At 56.0% G+C, this 20,380-nt stretch overlaps 1 protein-coding gene across 1 annotated transcript in view; it reads right to left on the bottom strand.

Annotated features, from left to right (window-relative positions):
* The window catches only part of TRPV4 (transient receptor potential cation channel subfamily V member 4), a 38,259-nt gene extending 28,774 nt beyond the window's left edge, over positions 1-9,485 (bottom strand). Inside the window, exon 1 of the mRNA XM_020282981.2 lies at positions 9,408-9,485. The gene's annotated coding sequence lies outside the window, so the exon portion shown is untranslated. The remainder of the gene's footprint in view (positions 1-9,407) is intronic.
* Positions 9,486-20,380: the final 10,895 nt, after the last annotated feature.

Genomic DNA, 20,380 nt, shown 5'->3' with positions numbered 1-20,380 from the left:
GAGGCAGCCCCCGGGGAGGGTGCGGGGCTCCCAGACGGACCCAGTGTGCGCCCTCCCCCGTGCCAGGGCTCCAGGGCCGACCCGTGGGCCCCCACTTCCTGCTGCACCCCTGAATAAGCACAATGGCGAGTGCCAGCCGTTCCAGGTCACTCTTGGCAGGGCCCAGTGGGTGGGGTCGGGACTGGGAGGACCAGGACCCTGAGGCTTGCCGGTGCTGGAGAGAAAGTACCCCGAGCATCCAACCCCCACTTTCCAGGAGAGGAAACCGAGGCTCAGAGAAGCAAAGTCACCCATCTGGGGTTGCCCTGTCCCAGAGAGGGGGAAGCCGGATTAGAGCCTGCGTGTGCCGGGGACCTGTGCCTCTGAGGGAACCCTGGGAGGGAATGCGGGAGGAGGGGCTGGAGGAACACTGGTGTGGGGGAGGGGAAGAGCCGGGACTCGTTGGAGATGGACCAGCTGCGTGACCCTGCGTAAGTCCCCACCTGGCCTTCCTGTGCCTCAGTTTCCTCGCCTGTAAAATGGCAACGATTGTAGCACCTACCCCAGGGGACTGTCATGAGGGTTACATGAGATAAAGCATGCAAAACACGGAGCCCAGCACAGGGCGAGGAGTGTGCACTCAGTGAGGGACAGCCGCTGCTGGCATCATCATCATCATCATCGGCGTATTATTAGTGTCGTCGGGGCACGGATGAACGAAACAACCAAGGCCCAGGGACGGCAGGCATGTGACTGCCACGGCCCGGGAGGTGGACCCTGGCAGCCACCGCGGAGCAGCCGCTGGGAGCAGCTGGCTGGGAGCTCCGCGCCTCGGCGTGGCAAGCCCTGCTGCCTGCCAGGCTGCCCACGGCTCCCAGGCCCCCGGCAGGGGCGGTCACGCCATGCCCAGCACCTTCCCTGGCCAGCCCGTATTTACCTAGCAGGCCTCGGCCCAACCCGCTTCCTGTTTGCCGCGCACACAGTGGCTGCCTGTCCGGGGCAGACAGAGCCCCAGTGTCCTGCCGGGTCCCCCGCCCCATCCCAACGGTGACCCTCATGCTCACATCACCGAGGCAGGGCAGGGCGGGGTGTCTGAACGGGCCCCAGCGTGGCCACCGCAGTCATTCAGTCACTCTGCAAGCCCTTGGCTGGAGGGCTGCCCACGGGCACACAAGCTCCGCTCTGAGCGTCCACGGGGACAGATTCATTGCCAAGGGTCCCCGGCCCTGGCGTGGGAGCCACCGGGAGGCGGCCTGGCTTAACGGCTGCGAGCACGCACCACACAGACGCAGAAGGCCACATATCGTGGGACTCCGTCTATACGAAATGCCCAGAACAGGCAAATCCACAGAGACAGAAAGCAGATTAGCTGTTACCAGGGGCTTGGAGGAGGAGGGTGGTGACTCTAATGGGTATAAGGTTCCCTTTTAGGGTGACGAATATGAATTAGACGGTGGCGATGTCTGTGCAACTCTGAATACACTAGGAAACCACTGAACTGTGCGCTCCAAAAAGCTGAGTTGTGTGGCATGTTGAATTCCATGTCAACAACCCTGCCAGGCTTGGTGACACTGGACGAGTTGCCTCCCTCCCTGAGCCTCGGTTTCCTGGTTGCAACATGGGGACGTCAGGAGGATTAAACACACGCACAGGGTTCGGCACAGGGTCTGGGACCTGGCAGGAGCAACAGGGATGTGAAGACACTGGCCCACGAGACTCCAGGGCCTCGGCCCTCGCCTCCCCTCCCTCCCACGAGAACAGGGCCCCCAGAGGCCACCCTCGCAAAACTCTGCCCCACCGGGAGCACAGTGCGACCCAGCTCCAGCCCGAGAGACAGGAGGGCCTCAAAACCGTAGGGCCGCCTTCTCCCTGGCCCAGCCCTTCTCCTAGGGGACAGTCACAGCTCCAGAGAGGCCCGGAGCAGATTTTTGTAGTTTGGGGACATCACTCGATCTATGTTCTGCTCCCCATCTGCCACTCACTGGCTGTAGGGGCTTGAGCAAGTCACTTCTCCTCTCTGGGCCTTGGTTTCCTCATCTGTGAAATGGGGGTAACAATTACTACCACCTGGGGGGTTCACCTGTTCTGCTCCTTAAGTATTTAGGGTACTATATATTCATGCTTTATTATTATTATTTTGTATTTTTTAGAGATAGGATCTTGCTCTGTTGTCCAGGCTGGAATAGAAGAATAGTGTGATCACAGCTCACTGCAGCCTCACACTCCCAGGCCCAAGCGATCCTCTTCCCTGAGCCTCCAAAGTAGCTGGGACTATAGGCACGTGCCACCACGCCCAGATAACTTTTTAAATTTTTTTTCTCTCTCTTTTTTTTTTTTTTTTTTTTTTGAGACAGAGTCTCACTTTGTTTCCCAGGCTAGAGTGAGTGCCGTGGCGTCAGCCTGGCTCACAGCAACCTCAATCTCCGGGGCTCAGCGATCCTACTGCCTCAGCCTCCCGAGTAGCTGGGACTACAGGCATGTGCCACCATGCCCGGCTAATTTTTTTTTTGTATATATATTTTTAGTTGGTCAATTAATTTATTTCTATTTTTGGTGGAGACGGGGTCTCGCTCAGGCTGGTTTCGAACTCCTGACCTTGAGCAATCCACCAGCCTCGGCCTCCCAAAGTGCTAGGATTACAGGTGTGAGCCACCACGCCCGGCTCAAACTTTTTAAATTTTTTGTAGAGACAGAGACTCACTATGTTGCCAAAGGCTGGTCTCAAACTCCTGGCCTTAAGTGATCCTCCTGCCTCGGCCTCCAAAAGTGCTAGGATTACAGGTATGAGCCACCACGCCCAGCCTTATGCTTAAATTAAAAAATGCAATAACAGCCCCTACCCCGAAGGGGTGTTGTGAGGAATAAATGCGATGCTTGGAGAGTCCAGCACAGTGCCCGGCACACAGTAAGTGCTCAATGAACAGCAGCTGCTCTGTCACTCCCGCTAACATTGCCTCCGGCGAGCAGGGCAAGATGAGGCCCAGAGAGGTCAGGGCAGAGCGGGTGCTAGAACCCAGACTTCCTGGCTCCAAAGCCACAGGGCTCAGGACTCTGCAGGGACCTCGCCTTCGGAAAAGGTTTTCTCCCCGCCTCACTTCCACCTCTCGTCGTCTCTGGAAGGCTGGCAGGGCAGGGTCTGCTCCATTTTCCAGCGGGGAGACTGAGGCCCGGAGGGGGCAGGACACCCACCCATCCATGTATACATTCCTCCGCCCTATTCCTAGGAGCCAAAGTCCCGAGTCTGCCAAACGGACCGGAGGGGCAGCCACCCACGATGAACGGATTGGGCGGGAGGCGGGGACGGGAGCCCGAGGCAGCAGAAAGCCAGTCTGAGACGCTGTCTCTGCCCCAGCTCGCCTCCCCGGCAGCCGGTGCCAACGGAAGGCCGCCGTCTCCCGGGGAACCGCCTGGAATCTCGGCTAAAGCTCCTGCCTGAAACCGTCAGCAGGGACCTCTCCTCACTGGTACACGTGACACAGAACCTTCTACCTCTTTTTGATCCAAATAATAATGCTAGAAGTTAGGCAGTATTATCCCCACTCCCAGATGAATAAACTGAGTCCTGGGAGAAAGGAAGGATCCAACACCTGCCCCATGCTGAGCACTTTCACATTCATCTCCCATTTGAAGCAGGCTCTACGGGTTGGCCCCATTTCACAGATGAGCAAACTGAGGCTCAGAGAGACCAAGAGGCCCAGCTGAGGTCACAACCCAACAGGAAGGGAATGTGGCTAGCATTCCAACCGTCTGCTTTGAAATCCATTTGAGTTCATCCCTTTGTGTCTACAAAGCCCTCTCCTGGGGCCGCCCTTCTAAATGCCCCTCGGGACTCAGCAGGGCACGGTGGCACTGTGGGGACGAGCTGGGAGGCTGCAGGCAGACAGGCTTGGAGTTTGAATCTTGAGGCTTTGCCACTTACTGTGTGACCCCAGGTGTATTACCTGACCTCTCTGAGCCTCCTCTTCCTCCCCTCTAAAATGGAGCGAATCCCAGTACCCGCCGCTGGGTTGCTTGGTCATTGTGGACATCCGCCAGAGCCTCAAAGCACTGTGTGTGGGACGACGTCACCCGGACGAAAGCCCTAGGAGGGCAGGGCCTCTCTTCTGGTCACTGCCGAGTCCCTGATGCCTAGAACCGGGCCTGGCACATACGTAGCTGCTCAAAATATATTTGCTGAGTGAACGGATGCAGATGAAAGGCGTCAAAGACAAGCTTCGTCATTGTCCCCAAGGCAGACAGGTCCCCAAAGCTGAACCTCTGCCCAGCTAACTAACTCCCTACCTCCTGTCCTTTAACAGATAGTTTACTGAGCACCAACTATGCACAGGGCTCTCTGACCTATGAGACACAACACCCACGCCCGTGGGGGTGACACCTATCCTGAGCCCATTTTGCAGATGAGGAAACTGAGGCTCGGCAAGACCAGGACAGGCCAGGACTCGCCCAAGCCCGCTAGGTGGCAGAGCCGGAGCCTGTGTCTGAGCAGGTGGCTTCTCCTGACGTCTCTGCCTCGCTGGTCTGTCTGTCCAAGCCCTCCTTCCTTCCCTCCTTCCTTCCCTCCCTCCCACCGCCCACAGGTATTTCTGAGCTTCCCTCTGTGCCAAGGGGAGGCAGGAGTGGGTCAGGCTGATGGGTCCCTGCCTGAGGTCAGCCAGTTCCATGGCCACTGTCCCCCTGTCACCTGCTGGGGTCGCCCTAGAGCCCGCTGGGCCCACCCTCCACACACACACACACACACACACACACACACACACACACACACACACACACACGCCGTCTGAGAAGCCGGTCATTTCTCCCAGTCCAGCGGGTGGGACCCAGGCCACTCCACCCTCAGGGAAAAACAGGCGACCGGCCGGTGAGACTGAGGCGCCCTTTGTGCCGGGGCAGGCAGGGCGGGCGGGCGGCTCTTACTCACTACCCAAAGAAAACTAAGAATATTCCCGTCTGCTCAGCGGCCGGCTGTCTGTGCCCTGAGCCCTCACCTCCCCCGTGGCCTTTCCGACGCCCTGACCTCATCCAGAGACCTGCAGGGGCCTGGCGTGATCTCGCCTGGCGTGATCCCCCCCTTCCCGAGGAGGACACGTGCTCGGGGAGCTGGGGTCACCCGCCGGGGCAGAAAGGGGAAGCCAGCAGTCAGGAGGAGGCTCGGGGGCAGAAGGAAGTCGGGGTCACGGTGAAAGTGAGGGTCATCTCCCTTCCCCAATCCCCCTGTCCCGGGGACCGCTCACGGGACCCAAGGGCACCCGCGGCAGGGGGAGTTCAGGCCAGGGCAGGAGAGGCAACCAGAGTGACCCAAATCCCCCCACCCCCAAGCTGGCAGGGCTCTAACCTCCAGGTAGCAGCCCCAGGATCAGAGAGGTTAAGCCACTTCCTGGGGTCACAGAGCAGCGGTGGCAGAGCTGGGAAGTGCACTGAGGTGGGTCAGACTCCAAGACGGGTGAGTCCAGAGTCACTTTCCTGTCACTAAGCTGACCACTGAGCTTTCCGGGGACCAGAGCCACTCAGATCTGGCTTCCAGGTCCAGCTCCACCGTGAGCCAGTTGGTAAGTGGATTGATTCCCTCTCTGTGTCTGGGTCTCAGTTTCCTCATCTGTAAAATGGGGCTCAGCATTCCTCCCACCCCTGCCCCCCTCCAGCGGGAGTGAGGCTGGGACACCTCCTAAGTGACTGTCCGCTGACAGTTTGGGTTTTAAACTAAGCAATCAATGGTGTGCCCAAGACTGTTCACAACCACTCAGCAGGGCAGGCGCCACCATTATCCCCATTGCACGGAGGAGCAAATTGAGGCCAAAGGAGTACGGGAACTTATCGGAAGCTGGGATCGGCAGCTCGGCAGTTGGGCCCTGGCCCCAGTTTCTAAGCATCAGATCAGGAAAGTAGGAAATGTTGACGGCTCTTGGCACTCAGTCAATGCCCATAAATATTTTGCAGCTGAAAAGGCAGCACCCTGTGTGCAAATGCAAGCCTAGCTCTGTGCTCACCGCCTCCCGCCCACCCACCTGGCACGGAGGGGCTCTCAGAGGACGGCCCGGAGGAAAACATGCCCTGGCACAGGTTGGAGTGCGAGGGGGACGACACTGGATGAGCAAACCTGGGCTTCAGAGACCCCTTTGTGCCTGGCATCATCCTTGCAAAGTGGGAACTGGGAGCCCCTTTGACAGATTAGGAAACTGAGGCTCAGAAAGGCCAAATGGCTTCTCTAAGCTCCCCCAGAAAGGAAGCAGGGGGCCTGGGGTTTAAGCCCAGGCCTGTCTGAGCAATTCAGGTTCTTATCTCTATACTGCATAGTCTCTCCCCTGTGCCTCTGGGCACCCCAGGGAGGGTCCAGACAACTGGGGACAGGCCCCCCCCTGAAAGTTAAGGGCATGAATTTTGGACGAGGACAAATGGAATTCAGCCCCCAGCTCTGCCCTTTCCCAGCTGAGAGACCCTAGGCAAGCGACTTCACCCTCCAGACCTCAGTTCCGCCTTCCAAGAAGTGGGTACAGTAATCGTGTTGTATCCAAATGCCCACAGCAAGTCCCTGATAAATGCTTGCCCCCCCACAATAACTGGCAACGCAGCGCAGGCTTGGCTGGAGCCGCACAGAACCTTGCACCGAGGGTTCAGAGCCTGCAGCTGCGCCCAGGACCGCAAGCATCTCAGGAGATCTGGATTAATCTTTAACAGGTGAATTCCGCTCCAAATTGGTGATGCGGAGCGTTCCAGAGGGCCGCTGGCATGAAAGAAATGTTTCCTCGGCACTCCAGATCCTCACGGTGACAAAGAAAAGGAGCTGCTACCTGGGTCCCTATAATCTGGACAAGGGACTGGAGTGCCTTTCCCAGAGTTGATTAGGGGGAAACTGAGGCAGACAGCAGGGGCAGTGACCTATGAGGGGCACAGATGTCCACTTCCCGGGGACCCCATCCCTGTAGGAACAGACAGAGGAGCTCAAAGGACACACGGGCCGTCTCAAAAGTATTTGCTCAGTCAGCCGTGCAAGAGATACTGACTGAGCACCTCCTATGTGCCAGGCTTGGTAAGGCCAAGTCTACATGTCCTTGCAGTCCCCACCCTGGGGCCCGGATGACTTCCCCAGCCTTGGGACCAGCCTCCCCGTCTGGTCCTCTCCGATCTTCCCACTCTGCAGCCAGAAGGACCTTTCTAGATCACACGAACAGCCACATCCCTCCCAGCCTGGACTTTTAGGGTTTCTGGGGCCCACTTGGCCCCTGCCTCTCTGACTCCTTGCCCTTCCTGTTCGCGCCGCACGCCCGAGACAGCGCGAGTTCTCCGCTGCTCTGCGAAGCCCAGGCTTGCTCGCCTGGTCGCACAGAAAAGTCCCTTCTTCGCCGGAGCCATCCCCTTTACCCGAATGCCCTTTTCGCGACTTGTGCATTTATTCTTCCAGGCGTGGCTCCAACACCGGCTTGATCAAGTCTCCATCCTTCCTGGATCTGCACCCCTTCTACGGCCTCCTCCCGCCCCTGCACCCAACCGCACAGGTGCGCCCAGCGTCCACCACACATGCGCACCCCGTGCCAGGTGCCCACAAGCGGGGCGGGGGGAGGGGGGCTGGTCACCCCTCCAGGCGCACCCCTCAGCTGCGCAAGAGACAATCCAGGTCCCAGGGAGGGGCAGTTCTCTGTCCCTCTGATGTTTGGACCAGCCCCGTTCACGACCCTCAGGCTCCAGCTCTGCGGAGGGTCACGGCATCTCAAGGCTCCGGTGATGAGCCCAGAGCTGGCCCGGGTGAGCTTTGGTGGGGGAGGGGGTTGCTGGAGGGAAAGTGGCTTTGGCCTCCAGATGAGACGGAGTGGCCGCCGCAGCCCCTTCCCCAGATACAAGGCGTCCGGATTCCGCCCCAGGGACCCCGGGCGTGTCCGCCGGAGCTCGGTAACCGGCCATCGAGGGGGGACTCACGCTCGCCCCTCTCCGGCGACCATTCCCTGGTGACCTCCACTTCAGAGCAACCCACCTTGGTTTTACAAAGTAAAGCAGACTGCGCTATGACCGCCACCTGCCACTCAAGCTTGGGAGCCCCTTCTCCCTGCCGGTCACCAACCGAGGCAGGTCCCAGCCTTTCCCAGCGATCTTCAAACTGCATGAACTAGAGAAATGCTGGGGAAATGGCCAGTCGCCTTCGCTCACCCTGTTCAGTTAGAAGATGTTTGGGGCAACGACAGCCACTTGCAACCATCACAGCTGACACGGCCTGGCCAGGCTCCCCGAAGGTCGTGGGTCCTCAGGACAGCCCAGTAGGGCTGCCCTCATGCTACCCCATATTACAGATAGGGGACACGGCTCAGACAGCTAAGGGACTGGCCCAAGGTCACATGCCAGGGGATGGCAGGGCACACCCAGAGCCCCACACAGGGCTGCTCTTAACCTCGAAGGGGACCCGGGCCTGACCCTTCTACCCGGTTTGCTGGAGAGATCCTCCTCCCTGTCCTCAAGAGGCAGTCCCCGAGTCACCCCCCTGCCCTTGCCCCAGGCCAGTGTGGCAGAGCTAAAGTCCTCTAGTGCTCAGCACCCGAGCCTGCTTGGAACTTCAAGGGTTCACAGCCCCTCCCCCGACAGAGGTCCTTCTTTGGGAAGCTAAGTCACAACAGCCACCAGGCCCACCCCCTCCCTGTCACTTCCCAGGCACCCCATGGGCTCCAGGCCCTGTGTGCAGAGCTGGCCTGGGCCCGGGGACAGGCCACCTGGTGTGGTGGGGAGGGCTTTGGAGCCGGACAGCCCTTGGGTTTAAATATCATTTGGCGACATCCCCAATCCAAGCCTCAGTTTCCCCACCTGCAAAACGGAAAGACCAGTCAGAGGGAACAGCTGGGGCTGGCGGGATTGGGGGAATAGGTAGCTCAAAGAACTGTCTGTGCTTGGTGTTTCCAGGCAAGTGGGAGCGTGGGAGGTCCCTGTCCCCAGAGACCTCCCAGGAGTTCAGGGCGGAACTAGAGGTTAAAGAGTTTCCCCAGCTCAGAGGAAAAGGCATCTCTGTCTCTCTGGGACTCGGTAGCCAAGCGTGGCCTTTGGAAGCTCTAGACTCCCAATCCGTCCAACTTGCTCAGAGGTCAAGAGCAAACCTCAGGTGTCCCCCACCTTTCTTGCGAGCCCCCCAACATGGGATGCCCCCCACGGTGGGCTTAAGGCCTGCTGGTCTTTGGTCCCTAGGCTTGGGGTCTCAAGGAGCCCGAGACCGCCCTCCTCCGGGCCTGCCCCCCCCAGGACCCACGCCGGCCCATTTCGCAGACGACCAAACCGAGGCCCGGAGAGCCGTGCCCGCCACGCGCCCGCGGACCTCGCGACTCCCGCCCCGCCGCCCGCGCCCCTGCCCGGGACTTCGGAGCCTCGGAACCTCCGGAGCCGGGCGGGCCCCGAGACGGCTCCGGGGACGCCAGGGGACCTCGGCTGAGCCGCGCCCCGGGGACCCCGGCCCCACTCACCTCCGGGACGGCTGGCCCGGCGGCCGGGAGCGCGGCGCTTCCTGACTCGCGGGCGGCCCGCCGGCGCCTGCCCGCCGCCGCGCCTCCTCCTCCCCGGGTCGGGTTCCAGCCGCCGCGCCGCCCCCGGGCCGCGCCCCGCCCCCCGCGGCCCCGGACCCGCCCGCCCGCGCCGGGTGGAAGGGCGGCCAGCTCCCCCGCCTCCGGCCCGCCCCCGCGCCGGCCGCCCTGCGCGGGAGGCGGGGAGAGGGGGCGTGCCTCAGTTTCCCCACCTGGAAAATGGGCGGCACGGTCCGCGGGTAGAGAAAGCGGCAGGCGCTTGTTAGAGCGGGCTCTGGGCGCAACCGGCAGTGATTTCGGGCCACGCTGCATGGGCATCCTGGCTGGTGTCTCTCGCATTCGCTCATTCATTCATTCGTTCAGCAGACAGTTCGCTCAGAGACGGATTCGCCGTCGGTCCCCGCGCTCGGCCCAACGGCGCAGGCACCTGAGTTACAGATAGTGATAATTCAGGAGAAAATCAACGTGAGCTTTTCTTCGTCATCTTTACCCAGCGCTTACAACCGAGCCTGGCACGGAGTAGGCGATTTCCTACTGGATGGCGAAGGCGAGCCCCAACGCGTATCCAAGTCCTCTACCCAGCTCTGAGTTCGCTTGCATACCTCCCACGACGGGCAGCTCACTCCCGCCAGCGCAGGTTGGAAAGCCTAGCGGGCCCAAACCTGGCTGTGTGGCTCACCAGCCGGGCGGCCCCAGGCAGGTCCCTTCGCCTCTGTGCCTCAGTGTCCCTGCCATAGAGCGGCTGTAGGAAAGTCCCCATCTCACTGTCACGGCCAAGAGCCTAGGGAACATTTCAGCCATTTTCATCATTACGGCTTTCCCTAAACTGAGCTCCCTCCTGTTGGCAAGACGGTGGGGTTGGGTCCTTCGTCCTGGACTCGCAAATTACATCTCCCCTGAGGTTCAGCAGCTGGAAAGTGAAATTTTAGAATTGTGAGAGAGAAAAAACAAAAACAAACAAACAAAACTCCTGACCAGGAGTGCTGTGTTCAAACCACCTGCGTGAAACCTCTGCGATGAAACCAACCTTAATCATTAACTCTCTGCGCATGGGGTGGGGGCGGGGGAGGGTGGGATGGTCCCGTAAACCTGCAGTCCCCAACCTTTTTGGCACCAGGGACGAGTTACATGGAAGACAAATTTTTCCACGGGTTGGGGGAGGGGAGCAGCTGCAAACACTGAGGAAGCTTCAGTCCCTGCGGCTCACCTCCTGCTGTGCGTCCCTCCCCTCCCTAAGTTTCAGGGAAAACAATTTTATCTTGGAAAGGGTGGGGAGGGGTAGAGCTCTGCAGCAGGGTCCCTCACAGGCCGTCAGTCCTCAGCCCGGGGGGTTGGGGACCGCAGCAGTAGACCTTTCTCTCAAGCAGACTGTGAGGTTGGGATTGCTGGGCCCATTTTGCAGATGGGAAACTGAGACTTGTCGCGGAGTGTGGCCGCTGAAAAACTGCTCCTTCCACGGTCAGGGGTGGGAGTGGGGAAGTCCGAGTGTCCCAGGGTGTCAAGCAGAGCAGACAGGCCCGGCTTGGTGGCTCACGCCTGTAATCCTAGCTCTCTGGGAGGCCGAGGCGGGCGGATGCTTTGAGCTCAGAAGTTCGAGACCAGCCTGAGCAAGAGCGAGACCCCCGTCTCCACTATAAAGAGAAAGAAATTAATTGACCAACTAATATATAGAGAAAAAATTAGCCGAGCATGGTGGTGCATGCCTGTAGTCCTAGCTACTTGGGAGGCTGAGGCAGCAGGATTGCTTGAGCCCAGGAGATTGAGGTTGCTGTGAGCTAGGCTGACGCCACGGCACTCACTCTAGCCTGGCAATAAAGTGAAACTCTGTCTCAATCAATCAATCAATCAATCAATAAAAGCAGAGCAGACAGGCAGCCACCGCAGGGGTGAGGAATGTAAACACAGGCCCCTGGGGCCTCCCTGACAGCCAGCTATCTGCTGGGGGGCCTTCCTGGGCTGGCGCTGGGCCGGGCCAGGCTGGGGGGAGGCGGGGCGGCGGGCGGAGCTAGTCTGGGGCCCATTCCTTCAGAAAGGCCCCTCCTATGAAAAGAACACCACCAGGATGATTCCAGCTACAGGGAAGTTCGGGATTGGAGAAGGGACGGGGATGGTGACTTGCTCTTCTCCGAGCCTGGGGAGAGGGTGGCATGAGCCCTCAGCATCATGTCCCTAACCCAGCCCCTTTCGGACACCCATTTCTCAGACTGGGCAACTGAGCCCCCCATGCAGGCAACTGACTCAGGTTAGGCGGCTGGAGCTTGGCCTCTGCCCCAGACGCCTGGGTTCAAACCCCGCCCTGCCACCGATTAGGTGGGAGAAGTGAGCAAGAGCCTCCCCCTGCAGCAGCCTCAGTTTCCTCATCCGAAAAATGGGTATCAGTTTCCATGAAGCAGGGGACCCTGTGTGTCTTGTTGACAGTCACAGGATCGGCACTGGGCACTGGGTTGGTGCTTTAAAAATACTGGTGACAGAGCTGGGGGGAAGGAAGAATGGAAAGTTTTTGTTTATTGGGCATAGAGTTTCAGTTTTGCAAGATGCAAAGTTCTGGAGATGCACAGTGGTGACAGTCACATGACAATGTGAATGTACCTAATACCCCTGAACTGGGCACTTAAAAATGGTCACCATGGCCAATTTCATGTGTATTTTTCCCCAGTAAAAAAAAAAAAAAAAAATTGGGGAAAAAATACCGGTTGATGGAAAGCACTAGAGATCTGCCTCACATGCAAGGGGTGAGTAGGGAGAGAAAGTGGGGTGCCGAGTTCTGGGCACAGAGCAGAGACGAGCTGGTTTTACTGAATATGAACAAGGGCCACTACCAGGATGTGACTGCTATTATTTTGCGGAAAACTCCCCAGCCTCTGCCCTAGAAGGACAAGAAACCCCGACAGACAGGAAGAACTTTCTTTTTAAGGGATGGAAAAAATTTCAAGGCCTTTAGCACTAGCTGAGAGTCACGTGGAGGATGCAGGTGGGGCCCAGCCCTGCATTCCACGTGCAGCTCCGGATGGCACCAGGTGGGCTTGTGCCGCCTCCCCCAAGGGAGGTCCCTGGGCAGCAGCCAAGGGGCTGCACTTATTAAGTGCCTACTGTATGCCAGCCCCAGTGCTAGGTGCCAGGGAGAGACTGGAAGAGCCATCTGGGCCAGGATCTCAGGGACTTTCTACCTGGGGCACCCAGTTATTAAAAAAAAAGACATATGCACCTTGCTCTGCGGTTGGCATAGCCCTGAGGCTGCCACCAACCCGTTTCATTTCCTGATAGGCTGGAAGGGAGGGATTCTCATACCATGTTATAGAAAAGGACACCCAGGTGCCACTTGTCTGAGATCTCACAGCCAGTAGGGTTTGAACCAAGCCTGGCAGATTCTACAGTGCAACATGGCCAGTAAGAACGTGATCTCAGGCCGGGCGCTGTGGCTCACGCCTGTAATCCTAGCTCTTGGGAGGCCGAGGCGGGCGGATTGCTCAAGGTCAGGAGTTCAAAACCAGCCTGAGCAAGAGCGAGACCCCGTCTCTACTATAAATAGAAAGAAATTAATTGGCCAACTGATATATATAGAAAAAAAAATTAGCCGGGCATGGTGGCGCATGCCTGTAGTCCCAGCTACTTGGGAGGCTGAGGCAGAAGGATCACTCAAGCCCAGGAGTCTGAGGTTGCTGTGAGCTAGGCTGACGCCACGGCACTCACTCTAGCCTGGACAACAAAGCGAGACTCTGTCTCAAAAAAAAAAAAAAAAAAAAAAAAGAACGTGATCTCAAAAAGATAAGAATAAGTGTGACCAGAAATGCCACCCCTAGGAATATAGCCAAGAAAAATGAAACATGTCCTTATAAAAACTTATACCACGCCAGGCACAGCGGCTCATGCCTGTAATCCTGGTACTCTGGGAGGCTGAGGTGGGAGGATCACTCAAGGTCAGGAGTTCAAAACCAGCCTGAGCAAGAGCAAGACCCCGTCTCTACTGAAAATAGAAAGAAATTAATTGGCCAACTGAAAATATATAGAAAAAAATTAGCCGGGCATGGTGGCGCATGCCTGTAGTCCCAGCTACTCAGGAGGCTGAGGCAGAAGGATCGCTTGATAGAATCTGAGGGTATTTTGTAAAAAAAATAAAAAAAAAAAAAAAAGAAGGATCGCTTGAGCCCAGGAGTTTGAGGTTGCTGTGAGCTAGGCTGATGCCACGGAACTCTAGCCCAGGCAACAGAGTGAGACTCTGTCTCAGAAAAAAAAAAAAAAAAAAAAAACACACAAAAAAATCTTGTACCTGAACGTTCATAGCAGCATTAAATGGGGACGACTCAAAAGCCGAATGGAGAAACAAAACAGAGTATATCTATACAACGGAATGTTATTTGACAATAAAAAGGAATGACATACTAATACATGCTATGACATGCATGAACCTTGGAAACATTGTGCCCGATGAAAGAAGCTAGACGTAACAGGCCACATATTCCCTGATTCCATTTACACAAAATGTCCAGAAAAGGCAAATCTACGCAGACAGAAAGTTGATTAGTGGTTAGTGGCGGATGGAGGGAGGATTTGGGGGCCCAGGGAGGACAGCTGAAGGCAGTGGGGTTTCTTTTTAGGGTAACCAAATGTTCTAAAATTAATTGCAGCGATGCTTGCTCCTATCTGCAACTAGTCAAAACTAATGAATAGTACACTATCAATGGGAGAGTTAGTTGCATGGTATGTATCTCAATAAAGCTGTTATAAAAGATTTTTTTTAAAAAGAAGAAGAAGAACATGGTCTCTTGGCTCAAAAGGATCCAGATGTGTGTGGCTCTACCATACTTCTAAGCTGTGTGACCCCAGGCAGGTGAACTGGCCTCTCTGAGCCTTGCTCCTCTCATCTGTCAAATGGTGGTGCTAACCTCTCCTACCTCGCTGGGTCAAGAAGATTAAACTCCAACGCTCTGCCTCATGTTATGTAACATCTTCCCTCCCAGTAATCCTGAGAAGTTGGCATTAGCGCCCCCCCCATTTCATTGTGTCCATTTTATGAATGAGAACTACTGAGTCCAGAGGACAGCAAGCACAGCTCGCCTGTTCATGCCCAGGTAGAAACTTCTTTCTTCTCCCTGCCCCCATCCCTTTCTATCTCTCCCCTCCTCCTCTTTATGGGCACCCCCCAAGCCTGGCTGGTGGCCTCAGAGCTCCAGAGCTTGGCCGAGACCAGGAGTTGATGTCCGGGTCCCCTGGGAGCCTGGAGCGAGCCTCTGGGTTTTGCAGCCAAAGCCAGCACGCGGGGTGCCTGCAGCCCCTGCCTCTCAGCCCCTGCACCAGCGTCTCATCCCCTCCTCCCTCCGCTCTCATCTTGCCTGCCCTTTTTGCAGATGGACAAGCTGAGGCCCGACACAGCGAAGGCCTTTTGCCCGAGGAGGCACCTGCTGGCGGTGCAGGAAGGATTCGAACCCAGGATCATTGGAATCCCAACAGCACCTTCCAGCCACTATGCAACCACCCGCCTCTGCCCTGGGTGCCTGGGGCCCCTCACCACTGCGGGAGGAGTCCCTTCCCGCCTGGAAAGATGGAGGACAGGGGGACTGGAGGAGGGGTGAGATGGCCCTTGGTGCTCTTTCCCTAGTGAGTGCCATGGGCGGGCGCAAGTCATGATGAAGAGAAGGAAAAACAGAAGAAATAACTGGGGGAGAAAGGACGGGGAAGCAGCAGGCCTATCGTGTGTGCGCTTATGAGAGAGAGAGGCTGGTGACGGCCAGTGCAAAGGCCCTGAGGCAGGAGAGAAAGCAGCCTGCTCTAAGGACAGAGAGAGGCCAAGGTGACCAGAGCGTGGAGGGCAAGGGGGGATGACACTGGGGGACGAAACCTAGAGGTGCCAAGGACAGCACAAAGCCTTGCTGTGTGCCAGACTTTGTGCAGGGCTTTGCCTTCATCAGTTCCTCCAAGCATGCCCAGAGAGGGAAGGAACCTGTCCAGGGTCACACAGCCAGGAGGAGGTGGGGTCTGATGGTCTTTCTCTGGGAGCCTGCCTGGGTTCTCCATGAAATCACAGCTCCCCGAATGTACCGAGATACAAAGAGGCTGGAGACACTTAGCGAGTCTGTCCACTTGGGCCCTGAGAATAGCTGGCCCTGATCCCAGATGTTGGAGGCCCCACCCTGCCAGGGACCTTCAATGAGCCTCTTCTGGAATTCTCCCTGGGGCGGAAACCTGAGGCCAGGTGGGGAGGAAGCCCTTCTCCTCAGGTGACCGTTGCCATGGGCACAGCCACTCTCAGCTGCTCAGCCACTGGCTGCCATCCATTCCTCTGGGCAGCTGGCATGGTGGCCCCTGGGTGTGGCCGAGCCACAGCTGGCCACGGGGCGCTTCAAAGATGGCCTCCAGTTGGGCAGGGCGGCTTACGTCTGTAATGCTAGCACTCTGGGAGGAGGAGGCAGGAGGGTCACTTGAGGTCAGGAGTTTGAGACCAGCCTGGGCAACACAGCAAGACCCCCATCTCTACAAAAAATAGAAAAATTAGCCAGGTGTGTTGGCACCTGCCTATAGTCCCAGCACTTGAGAGGCTGAGGCAGGAAGACTGCTTGAGCCCAAGAGTTGGAGGTTACAGTGAGCTGTGATGACACCACTGCACTCTTGCCTTGGTGACAGAATGAGACTGTATCTCAAAAAAAAAAAAAAAAAAAAAAAAGGGCCTCCATCCCTCCATCTGAAGGCTACGGTGCAGGGAGGAGGGAGGTGGCCATCTAGGCCTTGGTCCCAGCAGGGCCTGAGTAATTCAGGGCTTCCCAGGTGGGGTCCTAGGGTGGGCAACTGGGGGTCCATGGAGGTCCTGGATTGGTGCGTGACATTGTGAGACAGGTAATGAGTATTTTCTGGAGAGAGGCCTGTGACTTCCACAGAGGCCTGGGACAACCCTCCCCCGTTCCCGCCCCCTGTCCCTTGCAAAGCAGAATGTAAGGTTTTTCAGTGGTGGTGGCCAAAAGAAAAGACAGAGAGAGAAAGAGTGGAGCCAAACCACGTGGCTTTATTTAACGCTCCCGGACGAGGTTCTGGGGCCCCAAGAGAGAGGGGCCCCAGAAGTCGCCTTTTATACTGTTTGGATCTGAGGCCTTTTATACCGTTCGGGCGGGCTAGGGACTTTTGGCAGGAAGAGCTGGGGCGACCTTTGGTGGTCGTTGAGAAATAGGAGGGGCTGGCGGTATTTGGGGAATCCAGGAGCAGAAATGTTCCTATCCGGGTGGACATCTGGGTGTGGTTCCTCTCAGCCGGGCCTGGCGGTTGTCCTTGGCGGGTCTGGTCTCGTGAGCCTTTTCTTTTTGATCTAGGGAGGGGAGGGGCCGCCACAGCCTATATGCAGAGTACACTTCACTTTGTGCGATGAAGGCTCATGCCCACTTTTCCTAGCCAGGAAGAGGCAGAGGTGGGGTCAGGACAGTGGAAGGGACAGCCTCTTTTCTGAGTCCACAAAAGGGACCCCTTGAGATCCTGGCTTACAGCTTATAAAGCTCATAAACTGCAAATTGGCTTTGTCACCCTCTACTCACAGGAGTTTAAGACTTCCCCTGTTCTTAGAACCCAAAACCAAACTCATGCTGGCCTCGGCACCTCCAGATTCCAGCCCACAGAGTCAGCCCTCCAGGGTCTGGCCCCACCTTGGCCTCTCTCTGTCCTCAGAGCATGCTGCTTTCTCTCCTGCCTCAGGGCCTTTGCACAGCCTCTCTTTCTCTCCCTTCAGATCTCAGCCCAAATGTCACCTTCTCAGAGAGCTGCTCCCTGCCCACGCCCTCTCCAATCTAAGTCAGGGCTCCATAATCACTTCCGTCTGCCACCCTGTTTGTTACCTTGCCCTGCACCTTTCACCCTCCGCATTTATTGTGTGTCTCCTCCACTGGACCTGGTGCCTCCTGGGAAGTGGGGCGTTATCTGTCTTCTTTTTGCAGGATCCTGAGGCTAGCTCAGGGTCTCGCATACAGTAGGTGCTGAGCTAACGGTTGAATGGCTTTGCCTTCCAGAAAGTCGTCTCTGGGCCTGACCGGGGCTGCCTAAAGGTTAATGGTCGCCACAGCTGCTCTTCAGCAAGCTGCCCCCCAAGTGCTTTGCATGTGGGGTCTCATTGGATCTCACAGGCAAAGTGTTGATTTTTTCTGGAATTATGCATGCAAGACCAGGGACTGGCTACAGTGCTGAAGATGAGCAAACTGAGAGCCAGAGGGGAGAAGGGACTTGCCCAGAGTCACACAGCAGATCGGGGCAGAGTGGGGATAGTGGCCAGATTGAAGGGTGCTTTCTCAGGCGTTGTCAATGTGTTGTCACGGGCCCCGCTGTATTCTTTAAGAACAAGGAAATCAGTGAACATGCTATGGTTTAACTAGCTGCATTGAGCCTGGCTGTCCTTTCAGGAGTCCTTGGCAGGCTGTAGCATCACAATAAATAAAAGTATTAACAAAAGCTGGTTATTGGCCGGGCGCGGTGGCTCACGCCTGTAATCCTACGCTCTGGGAGGCCGAGGCGGGTGGATTGCTCGAGGTCAGGAGTTCAAAACCAGCCTGAGCAAGAGCGAGACCGCGTCTCTACTATAAATAGAAAGAAATTAATTGGCCAAGTAATATATATAGAAAAAATTAGCCAGGCATGGTGGCACATGCCTGTAGTCCCAGCTACTCAGGAGGCTGAGGCAGAAGGATGCTTGAGCCCAGGAGTTTGAGGTTGCTGTGAGCTAGGCTGACGCCACGGCACTCACTCTAGCCTGGGCAACAGAGTGAGACTCTGTCTCAAAAAAAAAAAAAAAAAAGCCAGTTATTGAATACCTCCTCTGTGTCAGGCATTTTATACACATTATTTTATGTCATCCTGCAAGGTAGAGTTAGGTGTTCCTGCCCTCATTTTGCAGAAATGAAAACTAAGGCTAAGGGAGGTGAAGTGGCTTGTCCCGGATCACACAGCTACAAAAATGCAGAACCTGGGTTGGAATCCCAAAGCTGTTCTGTGGTGGTAGTTGCTGTGCGGACAGCGCCACCTACCGGGCTCGCGGGAGCTGCAGGTGCGCAGGCGCACGGGCGGTGTGGCGTGTAGCCGGAAGCTGGTGGGTGGGTGAGAACCAGGGGACCCTGTCAAGGGTGATATAAAATAAAATCTTAAGGCTCCCCCCAGCCAGTCAACTGAATGGACCTCCTCCTGGCAAAGGGATATCCTGAAACCAAACTGCCTGCCACGACGTGGGGGCTCAGATGTGCCTCATCATGCCCCTCCCTTCTTGGGGACATCCTTTGTAACCCATTAACAGGCCCAAGGGTATACAAGACACACCTGCAGGTCCTCAATTGACACAACAAATCTGTGTCTGGGGGCGTGTCTCTGATTAACAGGGATTCTTAAAACATTCCAAGCCAGCTGGTGGCTCACGCTTGTAATCCTAGCTCTCTGGGAGGCCAAGGAGGGCAGATCGCTCAAGGTCAGGAGTTTGAAACCAGCACTGAGCAAGAGTGAGACACCCACCCCCCTACTAAAATAGGAAGAAATTAATTGGCTAACTAAAAATATATAGAAAAAAAATTAGCCAGGCATGGTGGCACATGCCTGTAGTCCCAGCTACTCGGGAGGCTGAGGCAGGAGGATTGCTTGAGCCCAGGAGTTTGAGGTTGCTCTGAACTAGGCTGACGCCATGGCACTCACTCTAGCCTGGGCAACACAATGAGACTCTGTCTGAAAAAAAGAAAAAAAAAAAAAAAGTTCCAAGCCTTTACACAAAGCTTCATGTCTTTAATCAATTACAAGTCAAAGAATCTTTAAACCCTTTTCAGGTCAAACCAATGTATGCCTCCCATGTATTGATTTATGGCTTCACCTGTAATCCCTGTCTCGCTGAAATGTATAAACCCAAACTCTAACTCAGCCACAGCAAGTCCACTTGCTCAAGGCTTCTTGGGAGTGGCTCTGGGTCATGGTCCTCAAATTTGGCTCAGGATAAATCTCTTTAAAATTATTTTACAGAGTTTGGCTTCTTTTCTGTTGTCACAACCAACCAACGAGACCTAAGGGAGGTGTCCCTGCTCCATTCTTCTATAACCCTCTGGGAGGCTGAAGTGTAAGGATCACTTAAGGCCAGGAGTTCGAGACCAGCCTGAGTAAGAGCAAGACCCTGTCCCTACCTTTAAAATAAATAAATAAATAATGTATAAATAAAATTATAAAACAAATAGCAACATTTAAGTTAAGCCTCGCAACAGCCCTGTGAGGAGGGGGCCAGCGAGACCTCCGTGTTACACATAAGGAAACTGAGGCTGTGAACAGAGAAGTGAGCTTCAGTTCCATGTCTGTCTTACAGATGTGTTATAATGGATTTGAAATATTGTATTAAAATGGACTCGGTGAGTTTTAATTGAATGAATCAATGAGTGAATAGATGAGTGAACCCCGGTCAAATTTGGGGGCTAATTCGGGTTTCTGTGCAGAATCAGGTTGACCTGGGTCAGATAAAGCGGGAACGCTTTGGCAGGAGGTGTGCTAGAAGGCAGGCTGACAGTCAGCTGTCACAGAAGACATGAAACTCCAGTGTCCCCACATATTTCTGGGTCACCCTGGGCGAGTCCCTTCACCACATCCCCAGGGGGTTCAATTTCCTGATCTGATAAAAGGGGTTTCCAATCCCCACATCTCAGATGGTTGTGAAATGATATGTGTAAAGCACTTTGGCAGGGCTTCGTATACAGCTGGTGCTCAATGTGTGTTCTGGGAGGCAGAACTCAATCCTATTTGGACAGAGACGAAACATGAAGGCATAGATACACTGCTGGCTTTTGCTCTCTGGGATCAAAAACTCAAATTGTTCCCAGGGTCCCAGCCAGTGCCCAGGTCTGGGAAAATCTCTCCCGTCCACAAAAGAATTGCCCTCCCAATCCCACTGTATTATGTTAGAGACATAAGAAAAATCATTGTGAAAGGAAGAG

Source organism: Microcebus murinus, chromosome 22, assembly GCF_040939455.1.
Source record: "Microcebus murinus isolate Inina chromosome 22, M.murinus_Inina_mat1.0, whole genome shotgun sequence".
In the NCBI taxonomy this organism is placed as follows: Eukaryota; Metazoa; Chordata; class Mammalia; order Primates; family Cheirogaleidae; genus Microcebus; species Microcebus murinus.
This window is presented reverse-complemented; position numbering and strand designations above follow the sequence as displayed.